The sequence below is a fragment of the Molothrus aeneus genome, chromosome 4, assembly GCF_037042795.1.
Source record: "Molothrus aeneus isolate 106 chromosome 4, BPBGC_Maene_1.0, whole genome shotgun sequence".
Taxonomy (NCBI): Eukaryota; Metazoa; Chordata; class Aves; order Passeriformes; family Icteridae; genus Molothrus; species Molothrus aeneus.
In genome coordinates, this window is record NC_089649.1 from 19678182 (window position 1) to 19697544 (window position 19363).

Consider the following 19363-nt stretch of genomic DNA (forward strand, 5'->3'; position numbering starts at 1 on the left):
CGTCTCCATTGTCATTTACAGGCGTCTCCATTGTCATTTACAGGCGTTATCCTAACGGAAAAGAACTACTGCAAAAGGCATGTAATTAGAGAAGAAGGATGCAGTGCCTACCCACTCATTACTGTAACAGAAATGTGCTCTACTGTGTGATTAACCTAAGAAAGGCATGATGATGATCTCACCATGTCTGCTCTTACCTCTTGGCTATCACAAAACACAGCTCATGTGAATAGAGAGGCTGGCAGCTGAAACAGCTATCACCATGTTTTGTTTTTTTTTTTTTTTGTAAAAAAACCCAACAGTTAAAAATATCTTGCCTTCTTCCTGCTGCCACCTCAGCAGTTGCTTCCTGTTTTTTTTCACATTGTCACTTTGCTCTGCTGCTGGCTGTCATTGACAGTAAGAGCAGCAAAAAGAACAAAATAATCTCCTTAGCAAACTGCCTCCTGCTAAACACCTTCTCAAGAAACCCACGAGAGGAAGTGCCATGTGCTGGGCCACTTTTTGTCTGATGTATTGAGGCTCTGCAGGAAACCAAATGGCTGCGAGTTGGAGGCCTTCGGTGTTCAGGGATAAAATCTGAGCAATTCTGCGGTGTTTTTACAATGCTGGTAAATGCTCTTCTGAGGGCAATGACTCAAACCTATGTGTCCAGCTAAGGACTCTAAGCTGCTCACCTAAGTCACTCGAGCTTATGATGTGACTTTACTGAGACTATTACATGAAAAGCTGCATCTCAGCCTCAGCCTCTTCTTTTTCTTTACTTGAGGCTATATGCTTTATTGGGTTGAACCCTGACCCTAATGGAACTGGAACACACCAGCACCTCATTCATTATTTTTATAGCTGATGAAGAACTGCATGTGGGATGTGGGGGAACCAACACTTGTCATGTACTGCAGATAACCAGTGAGACCACTGTTCTTTATATCCAGAAATATCCTAACAGAGTACAAAGCACTGTAGGGGGGTGATGGCTTCCAGTCACCTGACTCTAATGAAGGTCAATGCCAGACAGGAAAGTGGTGGTAAAATATTACAACCATAAACCACTGCAGGTTTTTTTGGTCTCCATCCAGAGCTGACAGAAGGTGTTGAAAGACGCATCTGAGTATTCTCCCAGATGACAGCGACTGCCACTATGGCAGAGCTGATCAGGTAAAGCAGAGAGAAACTGACTGCTCTGGCTCTTGGCTTGAGCAAAAGGCAGTTCTGGCACTGATACCAACTCAAGTCCCAAACCTTGCATCACTAACTTTGGGTCCTGAAATTCACTATTTAGCCAAAGTTCTTTGGGACAAAGAGAGGCTCTCAAGTCTTCTCCATCCTGCACTTAGATGTGTTTGAACAAAGAGACTGAAATGTTTCCTCCAGGTGAAGCAGCCAACTCAGTCACCAAGTCATTCTCTCAACACCTCCATCTTCCTACAAAAGAAAAGCAAAGAAAAACACCAACAGCTGTGCTGTATGATGGCTTATTTTAGGAACAACTCATTATTTGCAGTCTATCCCACAGGTGTTTGATGGCAACAACTTTTTAAAGTTGCCCTTGCAAGGAGCCCAGGGCTGCAAAAATCTCTTATGCTAACAATTGCAGGAACCATCCTCACTTCTATTAGAATTGTTTCCTAACAATGGCTTACACAAAACATGTATTTTTATCCTTAAATTCAATGTGCTTCTATCCTTCTAGACCCAAGAAGGGGGGCTAAGGTATCCCACTGTCTGCCACATTTTATACTGTGATTTAAATATGATTTTCACAGGCTTAAGAATAATTACATTCTCTGCTTCTAAATTCTTAAAAATCTCAGTGCTCTTAAAACAAATCCTTATTTAGTGTCTGACCTGGTAAGTCCCATCTCTGTTGGAAACAAACTAAGCCCAGGACCACTTCCTCAAGACAGACAATATTTAAGAGGTAGCAGTGCAAAATCTGGAGACTAGTTCAATAAAACAGGCTAGAAATAGAGACAGAGAAGCTGTTGTAAGCCAAAGCTTTGCCCACTGCAGTATGGCACAGCCATATCCATACCACGCTTATGGTCCAGTCCACACCCTGGAACTCTGCAAGGCTTACACCAGGCTAAAGTGACATCCCCACTCCTGCCAAAGGCTGGCATCTTCCAAGTCAGAGTTCAAGGTTTACACTAAGCCTGTTGCTGGGCACACCTCTTCTCCTTATTTCTTCTGCATTTAGGACAGAGGGTTCACATTTACATTTATCAGGTGACTGAAGCAATGCATGCAGTGATGAAGGCACTGGTAAAAAACATTGACTTTGCCTTGAATCACTGTCCCTCAGGATGATTGCCAAATTGGTTAATGAGAATAATTAGCATTAATTAGAATGACAGCTCAAAGGAGTTATCTCACATCTGATTTCAACTGAGTTTCAGGTTTACTGGAGCTGGCTGCCTCAACCACCTGGCCAAGCCCAAAGCAGGCATCCCCATGGGCAGTGTGACTGGCACTCACCTGGCAGCTTTCACTCCAGCTCACCTTCCAGCTTCTCACACTACACACTGCAAGTAAATCATGCCCCAGGCATTAAAAAAAAAAAAAAAAAAAAAAAAAAAAAAAAAAAAGTGGAGATGTGGCACCCCCAAGCAATTTCTGAGTTTATCACCTAATGCCCAGCACCCCCCATCAGGCTGCACTGCTTTTTACTCCTCTTAGGAGCAGTTTTAGCTGCCCTTGCTCAAGCTGCCAGCATATTTAACCTGCAGATTTTAGAAGTGATCTAAAGTCAAGCTGTACCTTGCTAGAGCACAGCTGTGAGAGAGCAGGGCTGTGGGATAGCTTTGTCCTTGTTTCTAAGTCAGCTGGAGTGGAAGCTGGCAGGGTGTGAAAAAGGATCATTCATGGCTTAGGGTTTAATTACTGGACTCACATTGAACATCAATGCCCCATGCACAGAGGCAAACTTGAAAGAGTGAGAAAACACACGGCAACCTTAGAGCCAGTATGAAAGCCAGACAAGATGGTTTATTTCCACATAGGACCTTCTTGAAGATAAGTACTAGATACTTCAACCAGTCATCTGACAGCTGTGAATGCACAGCAGCCTTCCAACCACAATTTATTTTTATTGACATCCTGTTAATGGATACAATTTGAATTACCACAAACTATGGATACTTACATGATTGAAGACAGACATACACATAAAGTCTGATATATGCTAACAAAGACAGTCATCTAGCCTACTCTGGGTGATAAGAGCTGGGCATTGAAATCAAAGATGCTCAAAAGTGCTGAAGAATAAGAAATACCAGTAAAGCCACTAGGATTCAAAAGTTGCTCAATATTTTTGAAAATACAATCTTTTTATTCCCATTCTTATTCAACAAATGCCAGAAGGTTCTAACATACTCTGCCATTTTGCTGGTTGCTACATGTGAGCATAGAGATACTAAGCAGAAAAGATACAGAGCAAAGGTAGGAACCTCTACTTTTTCTGCCTCTTCAATACAATCCAACACAGATGAAGATCACAGAGAAGGCTATGCAACAGCCAGTGTCTAATGCCAGTGATTCAAGTACAGAACACCTTTCTTCTACATCTCATCATCTACTACTAAAAGCTGTGCAATCATGAGCCCAGCAATTTGGGCTTTAGTGATCCACCTCTGCAACATTACAGAAAAAAAAAATTCAAATGAGTTCCTTCCCTTCCCAGACTCAAGTCCTGAATCTACAAAGAAGGAAAGAGACTTCTGCTAAACAAAAGGCAGAAAACAAAACAAGTGTACAGAACATGCTGCTGCTAGCATTTGCAAAGGAAAAAACCAAACCTCAGAAAACCACCACCTTAAAGCTGAATAAGCAAAGGATATTACAGACCCAGGAAAAGTACTTGCACATACTCCACCCAAGAAAAGTACTTGCAACCACTGCAGATGCATAAGTGTTCATACAAGGAGGTAAGCACTTCTGGAAAGGGCTATCTTACTGCTCTTGCTCTTCAGAAAGCTCAGGCAGGGCGTGGGATCAGATGGGGTATGAACATATGACAGGAAAGAAGAGGACATCCAGTGTAAACAGGGCAGCAGTCAATGAGATACAGAGCCAGCAACTCAATAATCTTTTCATCTTCTTACAGATGAGCTGCTTCTCTTGCAGAGAGCAAAGCTGGCAATTTGTTCTGAAACACCTCTGTGGTGGTGTTCACAGGGGTATTAGGATGAAGGAAGAGATGAGAATGTTGACTCCATGTTTCAGAAGGCTTGATTTATTATTTTATTATATATATTATATATATATATTATATATATATATTATATATATAATATATATAATATATAAAACTATATATATATAGGGTTTTTTTATATATAATAAATAAAACTATACTAAAAGAATAGAAGAAAGTTTTTCATCAGAAGGCTAGCTAAGAATAGAAAAAGCATCATGACAAAGGCTGGTGACTGACCGAGACAGTCCGGACAGCTGGACTGTGATTGGCCATTAATTAGAAACAACCACATGAGACCAATCACAGATCCACCTGTTGCATTCCACAGCAGCAGATAATTATTGTTTAGATTTTGTTCCTGAAGCCTCTCAGCTTCTCAAGAGAAAAAAATCCTAAAGAAAGGATTTTTCATAAAACATGCCTGTGACACACCTCTCCTATAAACCTCTCCTAACAGCCTGTGTGCCAGAGCACGAGAACTCAGAGCAGACCAAGAACAAATGGAAGTAGTATGTGGACAGAGGCAGATTGTGTCAGAGGACCAAGTAATGCCAGGCTAGAGAGCTGGGAAACTAAGTGCAATTTATCAACTTGGCTGTCACTGAGGTGGGAAGCCTTGTCCTCCATCCCTGCTCAGCTGCTGGTCAGCACAGTCCAGGTAATTACTGTACCTTCATTTTCATTATCTCAGCTCTCTTCGCTCTGGTCCCTCATCTATTTATTAACAATCCTGAGCCACGGGTGTGGGCAGCCACAGGAAAACTGTTAGGTTTGTTTTACTCCAAGTCAAGAGGAGAAAAATATTTTTGCAAATGCAGACTGCCATGTGAGGTGGCTCGAGAGAGACAGATGTCTCATTAGCACTGCAGATGGGCTGAAAAATCCCCCATCACCACTTCAAAACTTTCACCCTTTTCCTTTTCCAGAAGGACCAAAAATGTGTTCTTTTCCCCTCGTGTGGCAGCTTTGCCTTTATTTTAAGGGAGAAACTGCAACACCTAGAAATTCATTAGGCCCCTGGCCTTCTCTTTGGGCAGCAACTAGAGGAAATGGCTCAGCTGTCGAATTTCAAGGTTAGCATGCCTCAGTCCTAAGTTTCTCCCACAAAGCTAGAGGACAGCTGTCAACATTAACACAAAGCTAGAGTGTTAATGCTGACCTTTGGGGAAGACCAGCCTTCTCCCATACGAATTCAGTGACTTAAGTCCATTTGTGAGGCTGACATACCTCTACAACAGCTGAGTAGGAAGACAGGGGGAGATAAGGGGAGAAGTGGAGACCTACTCTTTCAGGAAAAAAATGAGGATGTGCAGAGGAAAGTAAGTTGGTTGGTCCCTGTGGTAAGAGAAATTCTTTGGCCCTCTGCCTCCTGGACCTAGGCTTGGATGCTCTTCCAGCACTGATTCCCCATCTGTCTCCTACTGTGCGCTCCTTGCCAGACCATTTCACAGCTTCATATCGCCCAAGGCCAGGAAACTGTTCATAAATGGTTATTTTAAAATTGTCTTTTGTATCATGGTATGGCATCATTTTTGAAAGACAGTTTTAAGTATTTGTGATATGTTCCTATCTCTTCCTGCCTCATGTTGAATGTTCCAGTTGAATAGCATAAACATTGCTTTGTCTTTCTAAGCCTCTGATGAGCACTTTTCCCAATTTTCTGGGGTTTTCTAGGTAAAGTATTAGGTCTCTCTTTTAATGGTTGACTAATGTAAAAAAAAATTCAAAAGGTTGTTCTCTAATCATACAGAAAGTATTTTTATGTATATATGGACATAGAAAAAAGAAACCAAAGCCAAAAAATCCACACCAAAAACCTTCAGACAAACAAAAAACTCCAAATAAACAAAAAAACAATTGTTAATAATTGTTAACAAATCTTAACAAAAAAAAAAATTGTGTCTAAGCATAAAGGGGAAAAGCCCGTTTTCCCAAAGACTGCCCTCTTTTCAGTCACAAACAGAAAATCCTATCTCAAACCAGAATTAGTCATTAAGCATATATAACCAATTAACACACGTTTCAACAGTGAAGAATTTAAGATCAAGACTAGGTGACCTCAAGATATTTATCCCAGCTAAATTCTGATCCTGGAGGTCAGCTCAGAAGCCCATGAATGAAATACCCCAGGCAACACACAAATGTTGATCCTACATTAATTCAAAGGGCAATGTATATTTTCATGTGCATTTCTTCTGCAAAATGCTCTCCAAATGTAAGCCAGCAGGTTTACCCCAAAACACATTTAACTGTGTCTTTAACTCTACAATGCAAAAGAGTCACCATATGGTCTACTAGAAAACAGACACTTTTCATTCATCTCTACCTCATCTGCCCTACATTCATTATGAATCAGCCATGTAAGACAGGGTGACTGAAAGGATGATGTGGTTTGGCTTCCTATCAGAAACGGCAACTATGGTATTTGGTACAATTTCATATTAATTTAGTATCTCTGGTTAGGTACCTCTGGTAAAAGGCCAGATTTACCTCCTGTAAACGACAAAGGAATTACAGCCTTTAACTGCAAGGTCAAATTTCACTCATCTAATTAAGTTTTGTGCTCTGAGAAGCATTTTAGCTACTGACTTTGATATGATTTTTACAGTAACAGGTGTGGCTCTGATTGCCAACTAGTTGAACTCGTGTGGTCATTAAAGACTAATTTTGATTGCTGAAGTCAAGATTATAGATCACATGGAAAAAGAAGAAGGGGTTCAACAGACAAATGAGACAAAATGAGACAAACTGAGGCTGAGTAGGTGGCATTCATTAGTCACTAGAAGGCAGGCTCTGCTCCTGGAGGAACCACCACCACATGAATTGTCCTGGAGCATCCACACAGACGGAACTGATGAGTAACAGCAAATAACACTTCTTACAGAGCTCCGTTCTTGGCATCAAAATATTACAGGCATAATGTAATTGAAGCTTGCTTTCCTGGTACATACTTAAGGAAACTATTATTAGCTTTGCTGTCCTTTTACTTAATTTTCCTCTCCTAAGGCTTTTTAAGGAACGGCTCAGATATTGTGTGGGTTCTCTCCCTGTCATCTTCATGTTTGAGCTGGCTGCTGGTAGGAAGGTCTGCTCATATTCCTGCAGGCATGCCAATCTGGATACAACAAACACATACAAATAGTCTGCCATGTAAGAATCTAGTGGAAAAAAAAATAATTGAGAAAAAAACAAACCAAAACCCAACCCCAAACAAACAACAAAAAAACCACCCCAAAACCCCAGGGTACTATCTCATGAACAGATTCAATCCACTGATCTTCTTTTCAGGGAGCAAGTGTGAATGTGCTTATTGTCCATCTCTTTGGCAAGCATCCTGCTACCTTTGTGTCCCCTCCAGCATGGAAAACTGTAACTCTAAAATAGGTCATTTTATTATGAAAATTTGTTTTCCAAGCAGTATTCCCTTGAGGCCCTACATATTAAGAGCATCTTTTGAACTGGATAAATACTGTTCTCCTATTTCCCAATATCAACTCACATGTTTATGTGATAATGGCCAAGCATGGTCCAGCTGGAAGCAATTCTCAAATAGACCATTTAATAGAAGTATTTCTGAGGGAAAGCTCCCAGGCTTTATGATAGGGTATTATCTGCTTTTATTGCACTGTGGCCGCATGACTTGAGCTTTGAATTGTTCCTTTTTAGTTGATGCATACCCCAAACCTGAGAGGAAGTAAAAACCCCTTTTCTCACCAAAGAGAAGACCATCTCTGAATTTCTGTGCCTGCAATATGCAGGAGGAAACTGCTTGTCCCTTCCCCTTCCTAGGACATCAAGCTAATTGAGACTCAAAACAATCAATAAAGGCTGGATTAATTCCTGAGTGCCAAAAGCACAGGCAGCTAAATTAATGAAGCTAATCCTTTTGTAGTACCCATTAGTTAAAACTTCTCTGCAGCTCCTGATGCAGCTTGCTTGACTTCTCAGGAAATGAATGAACCACTATCATTCCTCAGTCATAGTTCACAGTTCATCCTCATGCATTTTTAGCACCACTAGCACATGGCCAAAACCATGGGCTGAATTCAGCTGATGAGCCCTGCGTTCTCAGGCACAGATTCTGCACAGTCCCAACCTGAAGCCACCACATGCAGTGACAGCTTCCAAGTCTAAGCAGCTCTTGGCTGAGGTAGGTGAAAGCACATTTGCAGTTACCAATGCTCTAACCTATGGCACCAACAGCTTTGTTTGAAGAATGGGGCAGCAGGCAGGGACCTGAAAGCCTGGTCACTTTATTCTGCCATGCCATGCACTTGAGGTTACTCCTTGAAACACCTCTTACCCTTTCTGTGAAAATGCCTTTGGTGCTGCAACTAAGAATTGTTAAATATTACCACAGCTGACCTTGTAGATAGGACACTCGTCCCTATGGACAGCTGGAAACTGATGCTATTTTATGGAGTACTGAAACAGCAGATCTTGTAAGGCTGCTGCTTAGCTTGGGCAGAAATCTGGGTCCTCAAACTCATGCAAAGCTTCATAGCCTCTTTTAACAGCTTTTAACAGATATTCCCTAACTATTAACCTCAAGGGCAAGATTAACATTTTTGTTTTAATTAACATGGAGAGGCTGTGGTGTGCAGCAGTATTATAAAAAGTTCTGAAAAGCCAGCCTTTTGGAATGGAATAATTCTGTCATCTTGTTTCCACACAGTTCTTCTCAAGACTATCATCTTTCTGACAAGTATTTTATCACTATTACTTCTACCCCTTACTACACTCCCCAGCATGCTTATTATATTCCATAATTTTCTTAATGAGTCATCTCAACCTTAATCTTTCAATTGTGTGAAGTTTTTCATGAAACTGATACTTCAGTTTCAGAGGAAGGAGAGTGACTGTAAGGAAAGTGACCCTTTAGTTTGTTAAATACTGAAGTGCAATTATCCTTCAGCATTTCCTAGCCAAAGGGCTGGCTAAGACCTCAACAGCCAAAAAACTGCTTCTAGGAGAGCTGAGCTGGGAAGATTTAGGTGACTTTTACACCTCTCCACTTTCTGAAGTTGGGACCTGGTGATATCTGACTCATTTCTCAGTGCCCAAAGGCCCCTGGAAACTGCTCTGAACTGCAGCTCCAGTAGTCTAAGAAAAACAGGGAGTGGCTAAAATGCAACAGGGCCCTGTCCACATCACCTTCTTTGCTGGAAAATTTCTTACCTGCTTTGTTACACCAACCTCACAGACTTAATCTGTTATTTGACCCTGTTTTTGGCAAAACTCCACAGAGTCCTGGGGCCTATGGAAGGGAAGGGACTGTTCTCTGGGCACTCAGCAGACACACTGCTTTCTGGATTAAGATGTCACTGGCAATACATTGAAGGTAAACCACTAGTCCCTGCACTTCAAAACATTTTACAGTTTCTTTACTAAGACAAAATGACTGCCCACAAATAGAAAATAACTTTCAGTCAGGTTGGCTCTAGGTTAAGGGACTCTGCTCACCCCAAAACTGGCAAACATCACATTTCCCTGACCAGAGAAACCACGTGCCAGCTCTACTTGCTACCAAGAGGAACACTCATCTCTTCCCAAAACCATGCAAAACCAGATTAGTAAGCAGGCTACTGTTCTTTTCCTTCTCTGTTCAACCCAGGAAAGGAAAAATCCATCCATCTGAAAATTATGCCTAACCACATATTTTTTTTTCCCCCACATAAATGTTAATGAATTGACTCCTGTTTATGCAAATTTAAGGTAAACATAGGATCCTTTGTTATCCCATACTGGAAATTCCCACTGTTTCCATGATAACAGCTTGACTGATTTTTCTCAGCTTTCTAGTGATTATTTCATGCATGTAAAGAGGGGTCCTGGAGTCACCAGAAAATTCCTGAATTAATTCTTCACTGACTTCACTGTCATCATTTGAGATAAGCCATTGCTTTTTATAGTATCCTTTTCAGATTAGTCATAATGTAGCATAGTATTCATGGCCTCTGTTTCAATATGTTGGGTTTTTGTGTGAAGAATATTAAAAATAATTGCACATCTTGTTGTTTCATTTTGCCTTTTTTCTTGTTTGACTTCCCTTTTAAAAACTGAACTTTGTTTGTTTGCACATTAGCATCACTGGGAAAAAGATTTTCACCATTAGAATGCAGTCTGGGATTCCAACTGCAGTAGCCAATATTTGTTCAATGTTCTCCAAAAGCAGTAGGAAGGCACATGTGCATATAGAAAGCCATCCTGTTCATCCAGATAAAAATGCCAACTGGTGATAATTGCATGATGATTTTGAAGAGCTGACAGTATTAATTATCATCACTGAACTACAGGAGAATCTCAGGATAGAGGTGTCACTGTGAGAATTCAGGCAAACATTGATTACTTCTCAATATTTTTAGAAACACCTTTCCATTTAGCAAGAAAAAAACCCCAACAAACCAAAAACAAATCAGAAAAAGGGAAAATAAGTTAGAGTTGTCTTTCCAAAGCTGACTGTTTGGTCACTATGTTCTGCTTATATTTGGTATATGGTTTTTTTCAGAAAGTAAGAATCCTCCTGTTGCAGGCTCTCTAGACAACCTTTCCTGCAGTAGCCACTTCAGTCCTGACCTGTGCTTTAGTTCATAGCTGTAGCTAAGTGGAGCACTAACATAACTCTAGTCAGAATCATCCAGACTGCCAGAGCTCCGGGAACACTGCTCTTCCCCGGCTTGTGTGCGCATTCATGTACAGGCACACAAATGGGAGGGGGTGTGTTATTGCCACATAACCACAATCAATCCACAGATGATATGAATGCTTTTCAACTTAGCAATGCTGCTGCTTCCTGGATCAGGAGGTCACCAGACCACAGTGAAGATTCCTGTCTAGCAATGTGCTTCATATCTGTTTTATCATAGTTGAATTTGACTATGAGGGTTGCCTGAGAGGGAGATGATAAATATCTCAGAACACATACTTCTTGTGATCATCTTCTAAAAAACTTCTCCCCCACTCCCTCAGCATATTTCTTCTCCAAAGCTAGACAACAGTGATATAAATGAGATTGGAAAATGAATTGTAACCACTTGCCAAGCGATAGCAGCCTTCAGCCTCAGCTCAGAGCTAGTCTCCTCTATGTTAGCCACAGACACCAGCAGCATGTGGCAATGCTGATAGCAAAGATACTAACAATTTAATAGAGCACTGGGATGTCTGTGACCCCCTTGATTAACTCCTTGATCTTCTAAAAGAACTACTGTCAGAGGGAGGAAATAAGCAAGCTCAGCTGTTACTACCACGTTCTACTAATGTATAATAAGTACAGTAAAACAATCAGCAGGAGTAACACGTGTTGCTAACAACTACAGTCGGAGATATCATAGACACAGACACTTTTTCCTGGATAATTTAATAGATACTGTATCTTCCTGGATGTCTGGCTGATACTGGCTGTGGTAATAGCTTCCATGCCTGCCACTGAGCTTTGTTTCACAGGATCACAGATTTAGAGGCATGGGGGAGATGAGGGGAAAGAACTAAATCTCTGAATCTGTCCTCTGTGAACACACCTATAGCACTCTTTTACCACAATGCATGGTAATATTTGTCATTGTTGGCATTCTTCCCTCCACTTAATTATTCTCATCAAGTGCACCACTTGTGCACTTGTCCACTGCTGACAGAGGACAAATAGGTGCAAAATGCTATTATGCTGGTTCCCAGTCATTCCTACTCAAGTGCCCACCTTTTTCTTTGCCTTTTCCCCCCCTGCACAGCCTGCATGGAGTTGCAGGTGTTGGCACTGCATTTTCTTCCCTATTTACTCAGCAGCATGCTGACACCTCAACCCTCTAGGATCTGCTGCCAATCTACAAATGTGAGCTCCTAGCCACAGACTCCCAAGAGACAAATAACTCGATGTTAATAAGTAACTGATCATGTGTGATTAAATTTTTAATCGGCACCAGTCTTTGTTTCTATAGAACTGTTACTGAGTTCAAAGTCCATATATATAATAAAAGATATATGTATACCTTTTCTATTTTTACTATTTGCAAAAGTAAACTGTATTCACATATACTTTTTAAAAACTTTTCCTATAGGACAGTAATTTAATTTCATTCAGAATATGTCCAGAACTTGTCTTCCCCTAGTAAAATTATCCATCTTTTTTTTTTTTGTTCTGACTCTCAGGAAGGTGATGTTTACCTAAATTAGGTAACATCAGGTCTTAATCCAGGATTGCTCCTAAATCCACAAAGGCAGCAGATTCAGCCTGTATCCTAACTCTGCTTCTAGTGTGGGAGTTATAAATTAAGAAGTGACGTGCTGCTAGGAGCATAATTCTCAGTTAGGAAATTTTGTTCTGCCTGTAGCTGTGAGACTATGAGCAGATTGCTGGTACTCCTACAGCAGTGAGGATTTCACAAACTGCAGGCAGGATGTTGTTCCCTTTAGCTTTGGCTGAGTCTGACGGAGGGAGTTTATGGTCTTAAAAATAACAGTCTCAGTAACAGTTTCAGTACCCAAATCTGACAAATTTTACCACTGCCATACCATCTTGCTAGTGAAATCTGTCTAACCTAGTGCTCTCAGTCTTCAGCAAGCCTGAGACTCAAAAATACCATCTTCTGTCTGTTTACAATTAATTAACAGCCTGTAGAATTAATTACCAGCCACTATTCTTAATGCTGGGCTGACTCTGGATGGGCTTCATAATTCAGAGATGTGTAATTTTTGGGACCAGCCACCCCAAGGAAACACACACATATTCTGCTGATTGCAAAAGGAGTTGGAGAAAAGGTGCAACCATGAGAAAGAAAAGCCTAAGTTGAAAAAACTCAGAGATATTAGCCCAGTGTGGAGGACAGAAGGTGAATTTGAATGGGTGAGGGAAAGATACCTCTCAGGTAGTAACATTTCAGAATTTCTTATTGGGGAGATATACAATTGGACAAACACTTGAGAAACAATTCCTAAGATGCTGACACCAGCCTGTAGAAAATTCAGCAGAATTCTGGAGCTCTATTCAATCAGATGTGATATCTGAGCTCTGTGATGATTTTTCAGACTGTTTATATTTAGTGCATCACTGTCTATACTTCATGAAATCTTATGAATAGACATTCCCATTTTACATGGGACTTGTAATAAAAAAGTCTTCATGAAATTTCAATAACACTCTTTGTCCTGACATTTAAGTCGTTACACAGTCAGAATGTACTGTTCTTAATTTTAACACTTCGAAGACAACTAGGTCATTCTAAAGGCTGAAACCTGCCATCATTATTTGTGCAAATAAACCTTACTCACAGGCATCATCATATCACCTACTCCATGAGATGGTCTGCATGTAAAGACCTTTAATTTCCAGACCTCTTCCACCACCCTCCCTCCCTCACTGTGTATTAAGCTCAAAGACAGGGCAAGTCAAGGTGGTTACCAACACACAATCCCCAAACAAAAAAATAAAAACAACCTCAACCCAAACAAAAAAAATTAGTTAATATCAAAGAACTTTGTTTTGTACCATCTCCCACAGAAGGTGCCTTCAGACTACTCAATCTCATAATTTTGTTGAGATTCAAGATGCTACCTGCATGCTGCTGGAAAAAATGACAATATTCTGTCAAAGCCACCTAACCTCTGGCCCATAACTCTCAGATATTGTGCTTTCTAGAGAGCTGTAAGTCCAGGCTTAAGCACACTTCAGAGCAAGTAAAACACAACGTTCAGGTTAAAGACTCTCAAAATAATGACACTGTGTATGTCAGCCTAGATATCAGAGCCAGGGGTGGGATTTACAGCTCTTTAAGATAGAAAAGCAATTCTCTCTTTCTCTCACCAACACTTGGAGGCACAGCTGAACAAAAGCAGTTACAAAAACAATTCACTGCAATGGGCACTCTCAGTTTGCAGTTTATACATTACTCAGTGTAACTTCTTAGTAACTTTTACTCCAGGAGACCTTAAACTTATATGAAATTGGCTGGGGGAGAAGACAGACCTTTAGGAGGGAGATCCTGGGACGAGAAGCCCTTCTGACTTCTAGAGGACACCAGAGGTCTATTGTGATTCCTGAGCTGCAGACTCCACACTAGTGAAGTGAACTGAGGAGGGAAAAATCTCTAAAATAGGCAGATCCAAAGGTATAAATGTAGAAATATTTAATTCAAATGCTCCTGACAACCAGCTTCTGAGAAAACCGTGGCTTCCAAAGAAGTGCAGAGATCACTGCCTGTAACTAATGGAACAGAAGTTCCCACCGTGTAGTCGTGGGAAAGAAAAGTTTGTACCACTGGGTGAATAGACAGGGGAATACTGAGCACGAGGTTATTATCTCCACACGTGACATTAACGAGGGCCTTCCTGGAACCCTGCTGCTGTGCAGCACCGGAGGCCGGCAAGGATGGTGGTGCAGGCTCAGAGAACAGCAGCCCAGACATTCCTCCTGGGGAGCATCTGCATTCCAGGGAGAGACCAAGGCAGCCAGGTCTATTTATCTCATCAGAGACAATGTTAAGTGGCTATTTAATTACTGCCCTTAAATACTTGAGCAGAGAGAGATGATCTGAAACTAGATAGCTATTTAATCTGACAGGCAAAACATTACAAGATCTAGTAGCTGGGAGATGAAGTCAGAAAAGTTCAAAGGGGAAAAGAGATGCAAACGTTTAACAAAGCGATTAAAAATTGGAGCCAATTATCCAGGAATGTAGTCAATTCCCATCGTTGGAAGTCATTTAATCAAGACTGTTTGAAGAGGCTGGTGGGCCAGACCTTGGAACCACTGGGGAATAGTTTCTGCTTTATATTATGGAAGAGGTTAGGCTATGGGACTATAATAATGTCTTACAACTAAAAAACCCACCACTAGCATTATTATCTTCCTTGACAAAAAAAGGATGAAGAAATAAAGAATCAATGAAGCCAAGGCCTGTATGGGGCACAGAACACAAGCTGAAGGTAGACAACACAAGCCACAGACCGGGAGCTGACATCATCAGTAGTTTTATCACCAACTACAGCAAGAGAAAGAAAAGGCCGTGAGGGACTCGTGCCCAGCCCCAACGCCCTGAGCCAGGCAAGGGACATCACCTGGCCAGTCCTCACGGCGCAATGCTCCCTGACCGTGACATCCCAGCCCGCAACCCCCGCGGACCCTCCTGCTCTCGCCCGAGAGCCGCCACACCACCACGGTCTGGGGAGCCGCGGGCTCCGCCGACCACCACCCGGGGGTACCGCAGCTCACCCTCACCGCCCGGCTTCGGCCCGGGGACGCCCCTCGGCCCCGATCCGCACTCCGGGCGGCGGCTGGGGTCACCCCCGCGGCGGCGGCCGCCTCCGGGGCATCCTCCGCGCTGCGGCATCGCGGGCACGTTGCCGTGGCGACCGCGCCGCGCATCCCCCCGGCCCGTCCCGGCGGTGGGGGGCATCTCATCAATATTCCCGCCACCTTCTTTATTTCTTTCCTTAAGTTTTCCGCGCTCCCGGATCACGCCTGAGCCCAAGTCGCTTACAAGTGCCGGCAAAACCGAGCAGAGGATGAGAGAGGCGCCCTCGGGGCCGGCCCGGCCGCTCCCACCCGCTGGTGCCCGCTCGGCGGGGCGGCCGCAGCCCCACTGCCGCGGAGCGGGGCTCGGCTCGGCTCCCCGGGCACGGCTCGCACCCGCGGCCGGCAGGGCGAGGCACGCCCGCCTCGCCCCGGCACCTGCCCGCGCACCCAGCCCGCAGCTCCCGGGCGCCGAACGCCGTGGCCGGGGTGTGTGCGGGCCGTGTAGGTGCCCTGCCAGCCCGCTCCGCTCCCCCCGCCCCTTACCTCCGCGGCGGCGCCGGGGGAGCCGCGGGCACGCCGCCGCCGCGGGCAGGGATGACCTTGCGGAGAAATCCATCATCCGGGCAGGAAAACAAGCCGCTCCTCGGGGCGTGCGGCGGCGGGAGGAGCGCGGCAGGCAGGGAGGGCAGAGGGCTCCGCTTGGGCGGCCCTTCCCGCCGCGGGGGCAGGACGGAGGCGATCCGTGCCGCCACCGACGAGGGGCACGGGCGGCAGCACGGCCAGCCCAGGCTCCGCCGCCGCCCGCGGAGCTGCGGCTCCCGGCCGGCTGGGGAGGCGGGAGCGGCGGGGCTGCGGCGCCGGGCCGGGCTCCCCCGCGGCCGCAGCGGAGCGGGCAGCGACCGCAGCAGCAGCCCCGGAGCGCTGGCCCCGCAGCCCGCCCCGAGCCCGCCCGAAGCGCAGGGCGCGGACACGTACCTGCTTCCAGGGAGACATTTCCCGCTGACGCCAGCCCCACCCCGGGCCTTTCCTGGTTCTTATAGCGCGGGAGCTGGCGGCTCCTGTCCTCCATCAGGGCTGAGCAAGGGTCCCTGGTAGCCCCCCGAGAGCCCCGGGCTCGCTCTGTATTGCCACCTCTGCCGGCCGGCTTCTCTCCGGCTCCTAACCCAAAACTGGGTGCTGAGCTGCTTCACGGCAGCAGAGCCAGGACCTGACACCTCAAGTCCGCCAGCTCCATCCACCTGTGCCAGCCATGCGTGTGTCCGCGGGGGAGGCGTTCGGGCACAGAGGCAGCTGCACTGAGCCCTCTGCTCGCGGGGTGGGGGCACAGGTTAGCGCGGGGAATTGCAGCGCATGCAAATGCGCTCCAGCTCTTGTCACGCTTTCAGTTTGGGTTGTTGTTTTTGATAGGCAGATTTGGCTTCCTCTGTGAAGCACTGCCCTGTTTGCCTGGGGAAAAAAAATAGTAGAGTCAAGCGAAAAAGAGGTTTTGGTTTGGAAGTCTTAATTATCCGGAAATCTTTGATCTAATTTCGGTTTATTCCCACCACAGTGGAATTTTATCTCTCTCTGCTGCAATCACAGGAAATGGTTCTGCAGTGCCCGGAGACTCAAGTCAAGTACAGGTTTTCAACTGGGAAGGTTTTAACTCTTCTGCAATCCTTTAGGGATGAATAGGAGCAGGATTAAAAAAAAATAACAAAAACAAGCCAAAACTGTAGGACAAGCTGTGAAGAGAGCTCTATTGCAATATGAAAAAAAAAAAGAACAGGGTATCTAAAAAAATAATTTTTATCCATAAACATTGTAGGCATCAGTGAATCATATTCCCTTGATCCTTATGAATGGACCCATATTTTATTTACTGCTTTAACAAACACCCTCCGCCTCAGTTATTGATCCTAAATCTCCTTGACTCAAGAGTTAAGTGATCATGAAAAACACCTTATATTTCCTACCATAGCAAGTGTAATTTCTTCCCCCACAGCAGCCACTAAGATCAACTCATATTTGTGTAGTAGCCATTCCTGAATGTAGCTTTCTGACAGTTATTTAAGCATGGAAAATTCAAGATATATTTTCAACCTTCACCTACAATAACTACTTTTTCTCATATGCCAAGGCCAATCCAAAAGTGCTCTTAAAAGCCTGAACAGCCCAAGCATCCATCACTGGAAGGAGATTGGAGAGAGCATCACACTTTATCAGGAAAAGACTTACAGCACTAGCACATCCAAGGCTTCCTAGTAGCTCTTCTTTACTTTGTTTTCTTCACAAATTTTGCTACTTTTTTTAGTGCTCTGGAGGGCTGAACAAAGCCTGGTCCTCCCCATGCCCATGTCTGAATCAGGAATACAAGGTCAACTTGGCAAACTGAGTCAGTGTTCAACTCCTCTTCATTATTCTGCTAAATGAACTATTTTTAAAGAAACATTGCCAAACTTCCTAGAATTAATCCTCCTGCCATTAACATTACTAAAGGGGAACTTCCCTTTTTTTGATAAAGAAGGAAAAAGGCTGGATGATGCAATTTCCTTTTGTCAGCAATTACACTTTTATGAGGAGATAGCTGTCAGCACTTACAGGCCTTGCAGCTGCAAGGACTTTGTGGGACCTCACAGGCTACTCAGCAAGGGAAAATTACAATTAGTCTTGTTTTCATAAACCTTCCTAAGCATGAGACTCCTTATCTGGATTATTGAGAGCCCTTTCTGTTGACAATTCAGCCTTGAAAGTCACAGCAAGAAGTTATATGCACTCAGCTGGAAAGACTAGGGAGTTTTCTATGGGCTGTTGTATCTGAAGCACCTTCAGAGCATGTGGAGGACTCAGTCCCAGAACTGTGGGAAATTGGCATTCTGAGGCAAAAAAGAGAGGAACTGGGAGCTTTTTTTGCTCCAAGTCCCGGTATGCTCCTGCACCTCATAACTAGTGTCCACATGTTTTCCTGCTGAGTTCAGATAAACCTTTCTTCTGTGTGTGCAGCATTGCTGAGAATCCTGCTCTCAAGCAGTCATATGTGAGCACTGGGGCTACTGTTTTCATGTCTGATGGACAAGGAATTCCAAGAGAATAGAAGAAATAATATGACTGAAATACTGCTCAGCTGATAATCTCTTTTCCATGCTTTAGTCTCCAGATGCAGTGATGATCTGGGAAGCTGAGAAGAGGTGTTAAAGAGACTCAGGTCATTGCAGAAGCTGGTTGAGATGATGCACTTTGGGCATGGCCTCTTTGTTTATGAATTCTTGTCACATACCTGTTTTTTCCCCTTTACTCTTCCCTGAACCACAGTCTGCCATGTAAATGGCTTCATTTGGTACATTAGGCAATATTGGTTTTAAAGACCTCTAAAGGATTTTCTAAACCCTGTTATGAGCTCTGCAGTCTGCTAGCCACTGTTCCAATTGTCAAGGCAAGTCATCACATCTCAACACATCAATGTGTCACCATATCAATGCAAACTAAAGATTTAGATAATTCTGATTTATTTATCAGAATGTTTAACTCCCTTAATCACCTGTGAGTAATGGCCAATTTGCTACTACTTATCCATCCTTTTTTCTCCTTCAATCTCCAGCTATATGCATTTGATTTATTTTGACTTTTTGTAGGTCTCAATGCAAAAAGTATTCATACTGAGGGCAGCACATAGATGGCTGCTTAGCTTTAGGCACTGTACTGATAACTTTAAATAAAGTCAACATGCTTAAGATTAAGTGTGTGCATAGGTCTCAATAATAATGAGAATAATAAAGAATTCAACCTCTTTAACTTGCTAGTATTGTCTGAGGTGGAAGCATAAATGTAACTGCAGAGGGTTTATCTTTTGATATGTGTTAGACCAGAGCTCAAGGCAACAGGAGCCGGGGTTTTTAGGAGCTGACACGGTCCAATTAGCCATCAGAATGACAGCCACACTTCTGCAGTGCCCTTGACTCTTG

The 19363-nt window shown here is 43.6% G+C and overlaps 1 protein-coding gene across 3 annotated transcripts in view; it reads right to left on the reverse strand.

Annotated features, from left to right (window-relative positions):
- The window catches only part of GPRIN3 (GPRIN family member 3), a 33973-nt gene extending 17376 nt beyond the window's left edge, over window positions 1-16597 (reverse strand). The window contains exon 1 of one of the 3 annotated variants that reach the window (XM_066548053.1): window positions 16398-16597. The gene's annotated coding sequence lies outside the window, so the exon portion shown is untranslated. Of the gene's footprint in view, window positions 1-15398; window positions 15487-15965; window positions 16087-16397 lie in introns of those variants that run through there. The other 2 variants (XM_066548054.1, XM_066548055.1) reach the window with 2 other exon arrangements.
- Between the last annotated feature and the right edge of the window lie 2766 nt (window positions 16598-19363).